The sequence below is a fragment of the Pongo pygmaeus genome, chromosome 7 (assembly GCF_028885625.2).
Source record: "Pongo pygmaeus isolate AG05252 chromosome 7, NHGRI_mPonPyg2-v2.0_pri, whole genome shotgun sequence".
Lineage (NCBI taxonomy): Eukaryota > Metazoa > Chordata > Mammalia > Primates > Hominidae > Pongo > Pongo pygmaeus.
The window spans coordinates 85,804,070-85,820,527 of NC_072380.2; the positions used below are offsets into that span (position 1 = coordinate 85,804,070).

Here is a 16,458-nt window from a genome sequence, read left to right on the forward strand (position 1 = left end):
CATAAGTCACCATGCCTGGCCGAGTTCTGCATCTTGATTGCTGCAGTGGTTGCATGAATCTACATGTGACAAAATGAAACAGAACTACAACACGTACATTTATCAATGTCAGTATACTGGTTTAAAATATTGTCCTACAAGTCTGTAAAATGTAACCAATGGGGGAGACTGAGTGCAGAGTACATGGGCTTCTGTGTGCCATTTTTACAACTTTCAGTGAATCTCTAATTATTTCTAAATAAAAAGATTTTTAAAAAGGAAGACAGAATAACCAAATCAATAGTAATTAGCAGTATCTACATTCTCGAGTTTCCAAATATGTATCTTGAAAATTTACATCCCACATATACTATCATTCCTAGTATTTTCTTGAATGATTTTATTTCATGGAGATTTTTATTCTAGAAAAAATACGTTTTGAAGTGAGGCTTCGAGTGTTTTACTTCATAGTATCCAAAATACCCAATAACAAAATTATTTTATAAAATGGGTTTTAGAGTTTTGCAGAAATAGATTTATAATCCAATTCTATAACTTACTTCATAAATGATACTGAGCAAATTAAACTTGAGTCTCTGTTTCTTCATAACTAAAACAGGGATAAAATATATATACCTTGGAGAACTACCACGTCTGTGTATAAAGAAACTGGCAGTGTTCTACACACAGTAGACTACATAACTTTTACTGTTATCATCTTATCTCACTGAAGGTAACACACATTCCTATGGGCAGGAGCAATTTCATGTATTTCCCTTGAATCACCTTACTGCTGTTAGCATGGTGATAAGTATACAAAAAAATACCCAACATGCAATTTTCTTTGAACTTTTAACCTCTGTCATTAAAATTACCCTTTTCCTTTACTGTAAATGGTTATCCCCTGATTTCCTGAAAAGGGTTAGGTTTGGAGTCTTTCAGTTGTGTTTTGTTTTTCAAATGCGAGTTTTCTTGTTTTTGTTTTTTAGAGACAGAGTCTCTCTCTTGTTACACAGGCTGGAGTACAGTGGTACCATCATAGCTCACTGCAGCCTCAAACTTGTTGGCTCAGGCAATCCTCTTGCCTCAGCCTCCCTAGTAGCTGGGACTACAGGCCTGCACCACATGCCCAACTTATTTTTTAATTTTTTGTAGAGACTAAGTCTTGCTATGTTGCCCAGGCTGGTCTCAAACTCCTAGCCTCAAGCAGTCCTCCCACCTTGCCCTCCCAAAGTGCTGGGCTGCCAGGCCAGCCTCCAATAAGAGCTTTTTGATGAAGCTAATACGTAGTTTCTAAAGGCAACAAGCCAAGAAATAGTAGTTCAATGGTGTAATAGTTCAGAGATGCAAAACAAAGACCGAGACTTCCAAACATTCTGCACGTCCCATATTCTTGTTTCTAACTCAGCCAGTTAAAAATATTTTTTTGATATCCAATAAGTGGCATTTTTCCAACGTCTCATCACTTCATACAGATCATTATCCTTGCTTACCATTTAAGTAAAAACTTCTATTTGTATTTAAATTGACTAACACTGCTCCCCATTACCCCTTTCTCAACACAGAGCTCCAGGTTGCTGACCCTGATCTTTTGCAATTTTCTAGAAATTATTTCTATACTCACCTATTCCTCATCATATTTGTTCCATCACAATAGAAATTATAAAAAAGATAATACCAGCCCCCACTCTGTAATTTGGTATCTTCTCTGAAGAATTTATTCTACTAATTCTTCTCCTAGTTCTAAACTCCTAAAAGGAACTGTCAAGTAAGTATCAAATAGGATTAACAAACTCAACTTTAATACTGCTCACTAAGCTTCTTTCTCTTACTCATAAAAGTCATATTAAAATGTACTATGATGGACAGGGCAGTTTGTATGATATTATCATCAATATATCACAACAAAAGTTCCAAACAAAATGCTTTAGATATCTTTGAGAAGGTTTTAGATATCTTTGGGAGCACACTACTCAAACATGCTCTTCTATACTTAACTTTTTATAAGTTAGTATATATGTCTTCTATATAATTTATCTATATATATATATATGGTGCAAAGATAGTACAGAGTTCCCATACACCCTTCATCTAGCTTTCCCTAACGTTAGCAACTGACAAAAACACAGTAACACTGGGCAAAACTGGAAACTGAACATTGATACAACAGTATTAAGTAAATCACAGATTTTATTCAAAGATTCTATACTTTTTGAGTAACTGGTGACACTGGACTTCCAGATATGATGAGGATAACTGAATATCCAGATGTCTTGGGAGAATTTCTATTATCATTCCTAATTGAACATGGTCCCAGCTGCTCTATGATGAGCTTTGATTCTCTATGAGAGCATGGAGTCATGCTAACATAGAATCTTATGTTGGATGAAACCCTGGAAATCATTTAAATTTTTTTTAAGTATAAATTATGACCCATTAACAGGTCATTAAATAAATTTAATAAATCACAACTATAATTTTTAATAAAACAAAATAGAAAATATTAGAGTATAATACAGATGTTATGGGTATCATAAATCTTTTGTTTTAGTGATATATGTAAAAATGTATATGTGTGTGGATGTAGGTATGTATTTATATACTGGGCCACATTATTTTTAAAAATTCCTTAGCAAAGGTCAGAGTCAAAAATGTTTTAAAAGTCACTCATCTATTATATCAAACCAAAGAAAGTTCTCTTTAATATTCCTGACAAATGATAACCCCCATCTCTAACTAAACACTATTAAAGGTAGAATATTTGCTACTTATACATCGGACAGTAATACGTATTAGGAAATTTTTAATGTGGAATCAACATTTCTCTGTTGACTTTTGATCTACAATTCACAAAAAGGGCGGGTTTTTTCCTTCTAAAGAAAAATACTGTGCAATCCTATTTCTTTTTTTCCATCAAATTAGTGAACAGAAATTCTTACACCTAGAAATCAAAAGTTCCAAAAGAAAGTTTCCTTTTCAGTTCCCAAGAAGAGACTCTGAAAATAAAGGGCAATAATAGAAGAACAGAAAAATACATATGTAAGGACTCTAAATGGAAGAATAGAAGCAATGCCAAGCAAAAATGTCAAGTCGATAAAGGAACATCTTTGAGGAAATTATATAAATATTGGATCCTGCCCCTGGCCAGCCCTGCCCGGCCACGCGTCCCTCCTCCTCCCCACCTTGTGGCCGGCAGCAGCCCTCTAGCTTTGACTCCGTGGACTGGCTCTCCCAAAGCAGCTGCTCAGGGCCGACCCACACACCCAGGCCTGCCGAGGTCTCCCTGGGGAGCCTCCCTGGCCCGGGCCAGGCATCCGGCCCCGAGGAGGCCCCTCAGGCCGTCAGCATCAAGGAGGCTAGGTCCTCAAATCTGCCTCTGCCAGAGAGGGCCATGGCTGGGTTGAGTAAAGGGCCAAACGCCTGGCGGGCCCCCCTGCGTCCACACAGCCTTCACCACGGAGCAGGTCCGTGGCTTGGAGGGCATCTTCCGCCACCACCAGTACCTGGGCTCTCTGGAGTGGAAGAGGCTGGCCAGGGAAATGCAGCTGTCAGAGGTCCAGATAAAAACCTGGTTTCAAAATCGCCAGATGAAACACGAACAGCAAATGCAGGACTCCCAGCTGAACAGCCCCTTCTCGGGGTCACTGCACGCACCCCTGGCTTTCCACTCACCGTCTTCTGGCCTTGCCAATGGCCTGCACCTACTGTGCCCTTGGGCACCCCTGCCTGGGCCCCAGGCTCTGACGCTGTCCCCTGGCTCCTTCTGGGGTCTCTGCCAAGTGGAACAAGAGGCCCTGGCCTCTGAGTGGGCCTCCTGCTGCGGGCAGCCTCTGGTGTACCACCCCCCAAAGCCCAGGAAGTGGCATGCATACGCTGGGACCAGCCCTGTCCACGGGACCCTGGGGCCTGGTGTGCTCTGCCAGAGACGGGATGCATTTTTAGGAAATGCCTCTGACTCCAGGCCTCCCATACAGGTCTGTGCAGATCGCACCTGGCACCTACCAGAGGACTCAGCTGTTCTGTTTACATCGTGGAGGCACCTCTCACCCTGACCCACGCAACGGTTCTGGAGATTTCTGGAGAATACATTTATTAAAGCCACCTCTTCACCAAAAGTTACCAAAAGGGTCAGTTTAGGAAGTAAATAAAGGGTCAGTGTACAGAGTCAAATGCAGAAGTGGGCTTGTTATGGGGAGGGCTTTCAGCATATGATAAAAGGATAATTTGCTTTTTAAAAAGTGTTGGAAAAACTGATTTTTCAGTTGGAAACAGTAAAGGTTGTAAGCTTTGTGTGTAAAAAAGAAAACCATGAAGGATTGGAAGGGGAAAAAAAAAGAAATTATGTAAATAAACTTATCAAACTCAGGCAGATAATTTCATAGAAGTATGCATTACTTACCAGCAAATCTCATTTTGGAAAATGTTTCACTTTTTAATTTTTTTAGACACACGAAGAAGAAAAACTTCCACATTCAAAAGAAAGACTAAACCATGCACAAATGAACCCTTTCTGTTTCCTTTAACATACAAGAAAGTGATTTCATGAAATTTATTAAAACTGTTATTTCTGGCCAGGCGCGGTGGCTCACGCCTGTAATCCCAGCACTTTGGGAGGCCAAGGCACGCAGATCACGAGATCAGGAGTTCAAGACCAGCCTGGCCAACATAGTGAAACCCCATCTCTACTAAAAATACGAAAAAAAAAAATTAGCCGGGCGTGCTGGCAGGCATGCTGGCAGGCGCCTGTAATCCCAGCTACTCGGGAGGCTGAGGCAAGAGAATCGCTTGAACCCAGGAGGCGGAAGTTGCAGTGAGTGGAGATTGCACCATTGCATTCCAGCCTAGGTGACAGAGCAAGACTCTGTCTCAAAAAAAAAAAAAACACTGTTACTTCTGTCCAATTCCAAGCAACCAAAGTACTTCATGTCATTAAATATGTATGTGTAACACACATATACATACATATATACCTATAGATATTCACCAAACCTGTATTCAACTATCTGGCCACTTCATTCTACTCAAAAGGCAGATTCTTAGCAAAATGTATGACAGAAAAAAATACATTCTGAAGTAAAAAAATTCACCAACTAGATAAAACTCAACGTATTCCACACTTAAGGGGACATCTTAGGGCCTAATTAAAGCCCTGCTACTCTTACTTTGCCCCAAATTCAAACTATAATATCAGTTTTCAAGATAATAGCAATTGAAAAGCATCAAAGAAAGGAGCAAGCAATATGCAAAGGTGCACTGACAAAAACAAGAAATAAGATGACAATCTGACTGACACAATGATTTGGAAAGTAACTAAAAGCACACTTGGGTACTCTAGAAACAGATGTCTAGGATTATCTGGTATAAGGACAAATCATGTATATATCTCATGAGGCTTATGATACTTATTGTTTATAAGGTTGACAATGAGTCAACAGGAAGGATTCTTTATGCTAAGAATTGTGGCATTTTCTATTTAAGGATATAAAAAATATATGCCATAACTTTTAGAAATATTTCTATCCAAAATTACTGAAATAAATAAAGTTTTAGGTTCCAAAAAAAAGTGAACCCTCAGCAATGTGGGGAAGCTAAGCTGTCCAGAACAATTGTCCCTAAGGAGTGTGGTTAACTGTAATTCTTACCTTCTTCTTTACTTCTTTCAAAAGTTCTATGACTATTCAAACCATCTCATAATCTTTGATGTTAATAGAGGGTAATGTGTTTTGGGTTGTGGGGACCAGTATTTAAATGACTGGACATAGAATTACCTGGGGAAGTTTTAAAAAACACTGGGGTTCAAGCTCTGCAACCAGAAATTCTGATTTAATTAATCGAAATAAAGCCTGGGCATCAGAATTTTTAAAACTGCCCAGGAAAGCCTGATGTTCAGTTAATGTTAAGAACCACTTAGGTAAACAGTTTTCTTCATGACACCTGTAGGAATCTTCAAGAGAGATACAGTATGCAGCATTTCCAAAATTTGTCTCCAAATCCCTTTTACCATGGAACATCTTATAACACTGACTTAGGTAAATCTTCATCTGAAAATCAAGGTAAATATTAAGTTTAGAATCAAGTTGTATAGCTTTTCAAACTTTGTAAAAGTTCTATGTGGTTAGGAAGAGGGAAGGGGAGGGAAAAAATAAAAGGATGACTTACTTTTATCTTGCTACCACATTTTTTATATTACAAAAATCCCAAATGAAATATTTTAATTTTAACTTAAAATTTCATAGTTTATTTTAATCATGCTTATATTAAGCCTGTGACTCAAAAGCATTTACATGTTGTGAAAGCTAATTCCAAAGATAAAACCGTGCTGCCCTCTAATGGTTCAAGATAAATATTTTTACCTATACATACTAGTAAGGTGATAAATACAATCTTATTATTTTATAAATGGGAGGATTACATTATATACCAGAAAAGAAAAATAAGATTTCAATTTTTGGTATAACTGAGCCCAAAAAATTAACTATGACTGCTATGTTCAAGCTCAAGACCCTTTTAACTGTCCAGGCACACTGGCTGACCCCTGTAATCCAACACTTTGGGAGGCCAAGGCGGGAGGATTGTTTGAGCCCAGAAGTTTGAGACCAGCCTGAGGAACATAGTGAGACCCCATCTCTACAAAAAATAAAAAATTAGCCAGACATCATGGTGTCCCAACTAGAGAGACTGAGGTGGAAGGATCACTTGAGCCCAGAAGGTCATGGCTGCACTGAGCCATGATCGTGCCACTGTACTCCAGCCTAGGTGACAGAACAAGATTGTCTCAAAAAAAAAAAAAAAAAAAAAAAAAACTCTTCTAATTATCAAGCCATTTCTTAAACCACCATATTTGCCTATGCATGTGTAAATCAGGATAAAAATGTACACCTCCTCTGCATTCTGCAATAGCCATCTCTAACTCAGCTTCTTTTTCAAATAAATCTATAGTAGTAGTGTTCAAACTTGAACGCTCATACCCTACAAAAAAATTTAGAAAGTTACACATATTCTTGCATATTTCTTCTTACAGTTAAAGTTTTAATTCACATTTTTAAAATTTCATTAAGTACTTGCAAAGGATGTAGTTTCTAATTTACTGTAAATGTTTACATTTTAAAATAAAATTATGTCACTCTTAAGTGTATCCAAAGAAACTAAACTATCATAGCAAGCTGACATCCACCTTTATCTACTTAAAAAATACATAAATTCTGTTAAATACAACAGAAATTTTACACCACTTGTATCTTGTTTAACTTGCATTTTACTGCACTCTCTCCAAATAATTTCATCCTAATTTCATATTTTATAACTAAAAGTCTTTTATTCCTTATTCTACCATAATTCTATGCAACAAAAATAGATATAGTAATTAAAATTACAGAAGTTTGTATTTCCATGTAAGTTAAAAAATATTTTGTGCAATGAGCCATTATTGCAATTATTAGCAGAAAATGAAACAAATATTATAATTTTAATACATAATTTTAGCAGAAAATGAAACAAATATTATAATTTTAATACATAATTTTTTTTTTTTTTTTTTTTTTGAGACAGAGTCTCGCTCTGTCACCCAGGCTGGAGTGCAGTGGCGTGATCTCAGCTCACTGCAAGCTCCGCCTCCCGGGTTCATGCCATTCTCCTGACTCAGCCTCCCGAGTAGCTGGGACTACAGGCGCCCGCCACCATGCCCGGCTAATTTTTTGTATTTTTAGTAGAGACGGGGTTTCACCGTGTTAGCCAGGATGGTCTCAATCTCCTGACCTTGTGATCCGCCCGCCTCGGCCTCCCAAAGTGCTGGGATTACAGGCATGAGTCACCGCGCCAGGCCACATAATTTTTAAACAAAAAGTAAAATATTAATGGACATTAAAATCACTGACATTTACAGAGCTTTTCTCTTTATATTGATGTATCTAAGAAAGAATATTTCTTACTGCTAAAATGAGATAGATTCTCAATTCTACTCTTATTTCACTTATTTCAGGTATAATCACTAAAAAATGTAATTCACATTAAAAACTAAATCACTCTGAGTTTTGTTATAACAAGGTCACTCAATTTTTTCTATGCCAAAACACACACTGTGATCTACCATCAGAAATTATTTTTAATGATGTGGCAATTGATGTTAGGTCCTCTTACAATTTGCTGAAAGCAAGTAACTAGAAACTACCTGACTTACAAAGGATGCATTACACATTTGCTACAATTATTCAGATTCTCCATTTCTGGGAAATATTCCAAAACAGTACTACTATGACTTATCAAATGATTATGAATTATACCTGCTATTGTTTCCCTTAGCAGTTTAATTTTATTTACTCCAAAAGGGTAGAAAATATCAAAATATTGTTAATTTCAATATCCTTTTGCTGAAATAACATTTGTTTTATAAAATGCTTTCATCTTATCATACACTTCAAATATATTTTACCCAAATGGTAGAACTGCAAACAGCTCATTTAATTTATGGTAAACACCCGCTGTCAACCAAATGCCAAATCAAAATCTGCCTTTATTTCTCAACTCAAATACATTTCAGGCTTAAACGAAAAAGATTTTAAATTTGTCTCATAAAACAAGGCCCAAATATACACTACATACAAGAGACACCAAAAACAGAGAAAGGCTAAAAAGTTGTACTAGCTTAATGAAAACGGAAAGCAGTGATTGTTATGCTGATATCAGACAAAGCAGAGTTCAAGCAAAAAAGTATTAATGGTGAACACTAGGTATTAATGCTAAAACCTGCAATTCTTCAGTGATATATAACAGTTATGAATATCTATGCACCAAATAATGCAGCAGCCACCTGAAGCCAAAAACCACAGGAGATGCAAGGAGATATAAACAGAAGCACACAAATACTAAGAGATTTTAACACATCACTCTCAGTACAACACAGATCAAGTGGACAAAAAAACATATAAAAGACCAAAGCAACAAAATCTTACAGAAGATGTTATGCTGTATATGTGTGTACATATGATCCTCCATTTGATCTCAAAGAAAGCATAAGTGCCATAAGGTGGAGATATTACAGTCTCAAATCAAAATACAACAAACTAGAAATTAATAACAAGACTTCAAAAAGCAAAGGGCCCTTCTACTTGAAAAATAAACCTTTTATTAAGTAATTTGTACATGAAAGGGAAAATACAAACTAGAAAATCCATACTGAAAGAATAACAAAAATACTACATAGCAGAAACTATAGTACAAATGTAAAACAATTGTCAAAGGAGAATTCATAACCTTCAACAGTTATAGCAATAAAAGTATTCAAATAAATGAATTAAATTCAACATAAATTTTTAGAAGGTATATATTATTACTAATTTCATATTAGATTTTATTTGCTCATTTTTTTCTTCTATATTTATATTGGTATTAGACTGCAACTTCCTTTTCTGTACTCTTTACCAGGTTTAGGTGTCAATGACAACTTTATTTGCTAAAAAGAATTCAGAGGCCGGGTACAGTGGTTCATGCCTGTAATCCCAGCACTTTGGGAGGCCGAGGTAGGCAGATCACCTGAGGTCAGGAGTTCAAGACAAGCCAGGCCAAAATGGTGAAACCTTGTCTCTACTAAAAATACAAAAATTAGCTGGGTGTGGTGGCGCACACCTGTAATCCCAGCTACTAGGGAAGCTGAGGCACAAGGATCACTTGAACCCAGGAGGCGGAGGTTGCAGTGAACCAAGATTGCGCCACTGAACTCCAGCCTGGCAACAGAGCAAGACTCCGTTAAAAAAAAAACAACAACATTTAAAAGGCACAATAGTCACACTCAGTAACATGGGGTTTTAAGAACTATCTTGGGGGACTGGGCACGGTGGCTCAGGCCTGTAATCCCAGCACTCTGGGAGGCTGAGGTGGGCGAATCACCTGAGGTCAGGAGTTCGAGACCAGCCTGACCAACATGGCGAAACCCCATCTCTACTAAAAAAAATTAAAAAGTTAGCCGGGCGTGGTGGCCCACGCCTGTAATCCCAGCTACTTGGGAGGGTGAGGCATGAGAATCTCTTGAACCCAGGTAGGGGAAGTTGCAGTGAGCGAAGATCGTGCTACTGCATTCCAGCCTGGGCGACAGAGAAGACTCCATCTCAATTAAAAAAAAAAAAAAATTATCTTGGGAAGTTCACCACTGTTTATCACAATGTTTCTATGAGAAAATACATTCTAAGTTTCCAGTAATCAACATAAAAACAAAGTTTGGAACATGGCCTATTTGATGATCACCCAAAATCTTACCCAGAATTTATTAGACACAATATTACATTTCCAAGAAATTATGTTATTGCAGAAACTTCTATAAACATGTAACATAAACTCTCATTAATAGTCAACGCAAATTTGTTTTAAAAACCATACTTATGCCGGGCATGGTGGCTCATGCCTGTAACCCCAGCACTTTGGGAGCCCGAGGCGGGCGAATCACGAGGTCAGGAGTTCAAGACCAGCCTGGCCAACATGGTGAAACCCCATCTTCACTAAAAATACAAAAATTAGCTGGGCATGGTGGCACATGCCTGTAGTCCCAGCTACTCCGGAGGCTGAGGCAGAAGAATCGCTTGAACCTGGGAGGCAGAGGTTGCAGTGAACCAAGATCAAGCCACTGTACTCCAGCCTGGGCGACAGAGAGAAACTCCGTCTCAAAAAAAAAAAAACAAAAAGACAAACAACAACAACAACAAAAAAAAAAAACCAACCATACTTACATTTCTTTCTAAATCCAATGGACACTAAAATTCACAAAACCTTCACTGAAAATCAGTATTTGAAGAAAATGCATAAAAAGTGATTGAGCATTAAGGAGAAACAGCTGGTGGATAACGTTGTTTTTTGATTCATAAAGGAACCCTCCAAAACAAAGCAGAAAAAAAAGCTTCAAAAGTTTTTCGGAATTTTTAGAGCAATGACTGGCAACCTATATAAACCTTTCAGAATTCTGAATACTGAAAGCCCACGTATTTATATGTCACATGACATATTAAAAAGAGCTTCATGGCCTAGCTTGGTGGCTCACGCCTGTAATCCCAGCGCTTTGGGAGGCTGAGGTGGGCAGATTACCTGAGGCCGGGAGTTCCAGACCAGCCTGACCAACATGGAGAAAACCTGTCTCTACTAAAAATACAAAATTAGCCTGGCATGGTGGCACATGCCCGTTGTCCCAGCTACTCAGGAGCCTGAGGCAGGAGAATTGCTTGAACCCGGGAGGCGGAGGTTGCAGTGAGCCGAGATCGCGCCATTGCACTCCAGCCTGGGCAACAAGAGCGAAACTCTGTCTCAAAAAAAGAAGAGCTTCATAATTTAAACTGTCATTGTACCCAGATTTTTTTTAAACACAAGTAAATACGCATTGCTAAGCAAGATTTTGCTCAACTGAACAAAAACATAAAGATATTGGTGAAAGGGCATTGCTTCAAACACAAAATAAACCAAGTATTTTTCAGAGCTTGAGCAACAGATTAATAAAACTAGCCTCAAATAAAAGAATAGAGAATGCTATTTATTTCTCCCATTCTAGACAAAAGTTGTTAAAATTTTTAAATCACTTTAGGACTAGAAAGATAGACCCCTTGTTGTAAAAACATTATGAATTCAGTATTAATCATATTTAAGTCATGGCTATATTTTCCTAAATAATCACAACAAACTTGAGGGGAGAAAAACTTATAGTAATTATCTTTTTGTTGCCACTTTGTTTATATTCACTTTTGTGGAGAATAATGCTTAAACTTTTAGCATAAAGAACTCAAAAAGGATTAAAAAAAAGTGACCAAATGAAAATCAGACTAAGGTCAACCCAAAATTATAGAGATATTTTTTAATTTAAGAATTGGCTCTGTTTACTTATGCTTTTGTTTTTGTTTAAAGGGGATATGAAAAATGTTAAACTTGTGTGACATATCCTGTAATCCCAGCACTTTGGGAGGCCGAGGTGGGCGGATCACGAGGTCAGGAGTTCAAGATCAGCCTGACCAACATGGTGAAACCCTGTCTCTACTAAAAACACAAAAATTAGCTGGGCATGGTGGCGCACGCCTGTAATCCCAGCTACTCAGGAGGCTGAGGCAGGAGAATGGCTTGAACTCGGAGGCAAAGGTTGCAGCGAGCTGAGATCGCATCATTGCACTCCAGCCTGGGCAACAGAGCGAGACACCGGCTCAGGGGAAAAAAAAATGTATTTAACAAAGACACAGATATTTTAAACACTCTCTAATCCAAAATTAAGTGGTGATCTCTGGGCCTGCCTGGCTGCCTCTAAAAGCAGAACAAAGGAGCATGGAGTCCTGAAGTTCCATCATGGTAAATGTATTACCAAGTTATTAGTACTTGAATACTAACTCTGTGGCAAGAAAACAGACCAGATATTCCTTGGGAACGAACGCTGAGAAAGCTGAAAGACCAGCTTGAATGGCTATCAAGCTAGACAAGGCAGAAGAGGTATGTGTATAAAATGCTGCATATAATTACACAAAGGCCACAGATTTTCCAAAGCTCATGTTTAAATCTTAACTTAATAACTCCTGATATGCGCAGTTTTCTAAGGGAGAAATGATTCTCTGGGTAACAGTGGCAGTATTGTTCCAGGGTCAAGTAAATTTTAACACGGGCCAAAAATATCCATATGCAATAGAGAATCAGCCATTCCTCCTATAAAGTATACACCCAGAAATAATAACAGAATCACAGCCTGATTTAATTTTTTTAATTAAGCAGATGTAAATTCTTTTAAACCTTCCACAGTAACAACGTCCAGTACAAATACACTGATATTTAGATTCTTTTAAAGGAACTCAAAACACTAAGGTAAAGTAAGGTAAAGGGTCATGCATGGTCACTGAACTACTTTATTAAAACCTGAAAACAACACTGTAAGGAAGCGTTATTTATTCTCCTAACTTACAGGTGAATTAACTGAGAATTAGAAGTCGAATAATCTGCTCAAATCCACACAACTACGATTCCAACTCCAGAGTCTGTACTTGTAACTAAACAAGCTAAAATGCAATAAAGGCTAACAATTATAATAACAATTAGTGCACAAAGGCAGAAGCTTAAGCAAGTGAACCAGCCTATCATTCTGTCCTCAAACACCCTATAAGGTAAATATTATTTCAGCCTCTAGAAACACATTTACAATGTTTTTGGCCAAATGCTTGAGAAGCAAAAATCTGGCGCTTTCTTATAAATATTTTTAGCCTAAAAGAAAATAGAGGATTACAAAATGTATTTTTTAAATCAATGTTATTGAGGTAAAATTTACATTTAATGAAATGTGCCTATTTTAGGCTCACAGTTTGATGAATTTTGACATACACTCATATTAACAATCACCAAAATGAAAATATAGAACATTTCTATCACCCCCAAAACTTTCCTTGTATAGGAAATTCCCAGCCCCAAATCTAGGCAATCAAAGAACCTCTTTCTGTCACTATGGATTAGTTTTGCCTATTCTAGAATTCCACAAAAACAGAATCTTACAGTATCTACATTATGTATCTGTCCTGTCTTCTTTTGCTCAGCATATTGTTTCTGAGATTCATGCATATCATTGGATGAATCACAAGTTTTCCTGTTGAATAGTATTCCAAGTCATGGTTATGTTACAGTGTAACCATTTACCTAGTGGTAGATATTTGGGTTGTTTCCAATTTGGGGCTAAAGAAAAATGCTACAAACTTTCATGTATAAGTCTTTGAATGGCCATACATTTTCATTTATCTTAAGTAAATACCACATGGAATTGCTGGATGGTAAGATAAGTACTATATGCTTAACTTCATAAGAACATCATAAACTCTGACAAGGCGCCTGTACCATTTTATATCCCCAGCAGCAATATATGAGACTTCCAGTTGCCCCACCATGACACTAGGTGTTGTCAGTCTTTTTAAACTTTAGCTATGGTTTTAATTTGCATTTCCCTGATGACTAATCATTTTGAGCATCTTTTCATGTGTTTATTGGCCATTCTTACCTCTTCTTTATTGTCTATTCAAAAATATTGTCCATTTTTGTCTTATTGAGTTGTAGGTATTCCTTTATATATTCTGAAGTCCTCTTTCAAATATATGTATTACAAATGTTTCCTTCTAATATATGTCTTGCTTTTTCATTTTGTAAAAAGTGTCTTTCAAGTACCAGAAGTTTAAATTTTGATGACTTATAATTTCTCAATTTTTTCATGATCCATGTTTAAATTTTGATGACATGTAATTTCTCATTGGTGTATGATCCATGCTTTCTGTGTTCTAAGAAACCTTTGTCTATTTCCAAAGTAGCAAAGTATTTTCTTCTGGAAATTTTACTTTAACTTTTACATATAGCTCTATGACCCATTTCTGATTTATTTTTGTCTATGGTGTGAAGTCAAGGTTCAGGTGTTTTTTTGTTTGTTTTTTTTTTTTTGAGATGCAGTTTCGCTCGTGTTGCCAGGCTGGAGTGCAATGGCACAGTCTCAGCTCACCGCAACCTCTGCCTCCCGGGTTCAAGCAATTCTCCTGCCTCAGCCTCTTGAGTAGCTGGGGTTACAGGCATGCGCCACCATGCCAGGCTAATTTTGTATTTTTAGTAGAGACAGGTTTTCTCCATGTTAGTCAGGCTGGTCTTGAACTCCCGACCTCAGGTGATCCGCCTGCCTCAGCCTCCCAAAGTGCTGGGATTACAGGCATGAGCCACCATGCCCAGCCCAGGTTCTTTTTTTTTTCTGTCTGAAAGGCCAATTATTTCACTATTATTTGTTAGAAAGAGTATCCTTTCCCCATTAGCACCTTCACTGGAATTAATTGTGAAAGAATTAAATTGTTCATATATGGATTGATCTATTTCTTGCCTCCATATTCCAGAGATCAGCAAACTTCTGTAAAGGGCCCGATATAAAATATTTTGGGCTTTGCAGGCCATATGATCTATCACATCTATTTCGACTCTGCTGTTGTAACACAAAAGTAGACTATAAATAAGCAAGTACATACAATACATAAGCAAGTGACTGTGGCTGTGTTCCAATGACACTTTACTGACACTAAAATTTCAATTTCATCTAAATGTCATGTGTTATAAAATATCATTTTATTTTTGATGTTTTTCCAACCACTTGCAAATGTAAAAAACGCTACTTAGCTTGCAAGCCATACAAAAACAGGCAAGCCAGATGTGACCCATGGGCTACAGTTTGCCAACTGCTGTTTTATTCTGTTCCACTGATCCATATATCTGTCCCTATGTTAATTTTCTGCTGTCTTGATTATTGTAGCTTTATAGCAAATCTTGAAGTCAGGTAGTGTGGGCCAGCCAATTTTGTTCTTTCTTTTCAAAATTGTTTTGGCTACTGCAAAAACAATTTGCAATAGCCAAATTGTATTTTTGTATCTCCAAATGTCAGCACTACTTTATTAATTTTACCAAAAAAAAAATCCTACTATGATTTTTATTACAACTGCATTGCATCTTCACATCAACTTTGAGAGAACTGAAATCTTAAATAATAGAGTCTTCTTTAATTTGAGCAGTATTTTATAGCCTTCGGTATACAGGTTGTGTACCTATTTTATTAAATTTATCTCTGAATATGTTTTCATGCTATTTAATTCCCCAACTGCTCATTACTATTTAGCAGAAATACCACTGATTTTTGTATACTAACCTTGCAACTTGTGGCCTTACTAAATTCACTTATTCAGTAGCTTTTCAGTAGTTTTGATTTATTATTTTCTACATACAGAATCATGGTGTCTATGAAGATAGTTTTATATCTCCTATTCCAATATTCCCGCATTTGTTTCTTCTTATTGTTGCACTTGATAGAACTCAACTATAACGTGGGGTTCTTTGTTGTTTTTTTGAGGCAGGGTCTCACTGTGTTGCCTAGGCTGGAATGCAGTGGCGATCACAGCTCACTGAAGCCTTGACTTCCCAGGCCCAGGCAATCCTCCCACCTCAGCCTCCCAAGTAGCTGGGACTAGAGGCAACACACCAACAGAGATGGGGTTTGGTCATGTTGCCCAGGCTGGCCTCAAACTCCTAAGCTCAAGCTATCTGCCAGCCTTGACCTCCCAAAGTGCCGGGATTACAGGCGTGAGCCACCACACCAGTCCTCAAGTATAATGTTGAACAGAAGTGATAACAGTGTGTATTACTGCCTTGTTCCTGATCTTACAAGTATTCAGTCTTTCACTATAAAGCATAATGTTAACTGGAGGTTGTTTGAAGAAGCCTTTTATCAGATTAAGAAAGTTCTCTTCCATTCCTAGTTTGCTGAGTCTATATCATTAGTGAGCGCTGACTTCTGTCAAATGCTTTTTCTGCACCTAATGAGATACTCATATGGTTGTTCTCCTTTATTCTATTAATTGGGTTAATTACTTTGATTACTGAATACTAAATTCATCTTGCTTTCCTAGAATAAACTTCATTTAATCATAATGTTATTTAAATTCGGCTGAATTTAATTTGCTACTATTTTGTTAAGAA

At 37.3% G+C, this 16,458-nt stretch overlaps 1 protein-coding gene and 1 pseudogene across 27 annotated transcripts in view; one reads left to right on the forward strand and one right to left on the reverse strand.

The window, feature by feature from the left end:
- The window catches only part of LOC129042867 (homeobox protein VENTX-like), a 31,865-nt pseudogene extending 27,931 nt beyond the window's left edge, over positions 1–3,934 (forward strand).
- STAU2 (staufen double-stranded RNA binding protein 2) overlaps positions 1–16,458 on the reverse strand; it is a 330,823-nt gene that overhangs the window by 228,140 nt on the left and 86,225 nt on the right. The gene's annotated exons all lie outside the window — the stretch shown is intronic.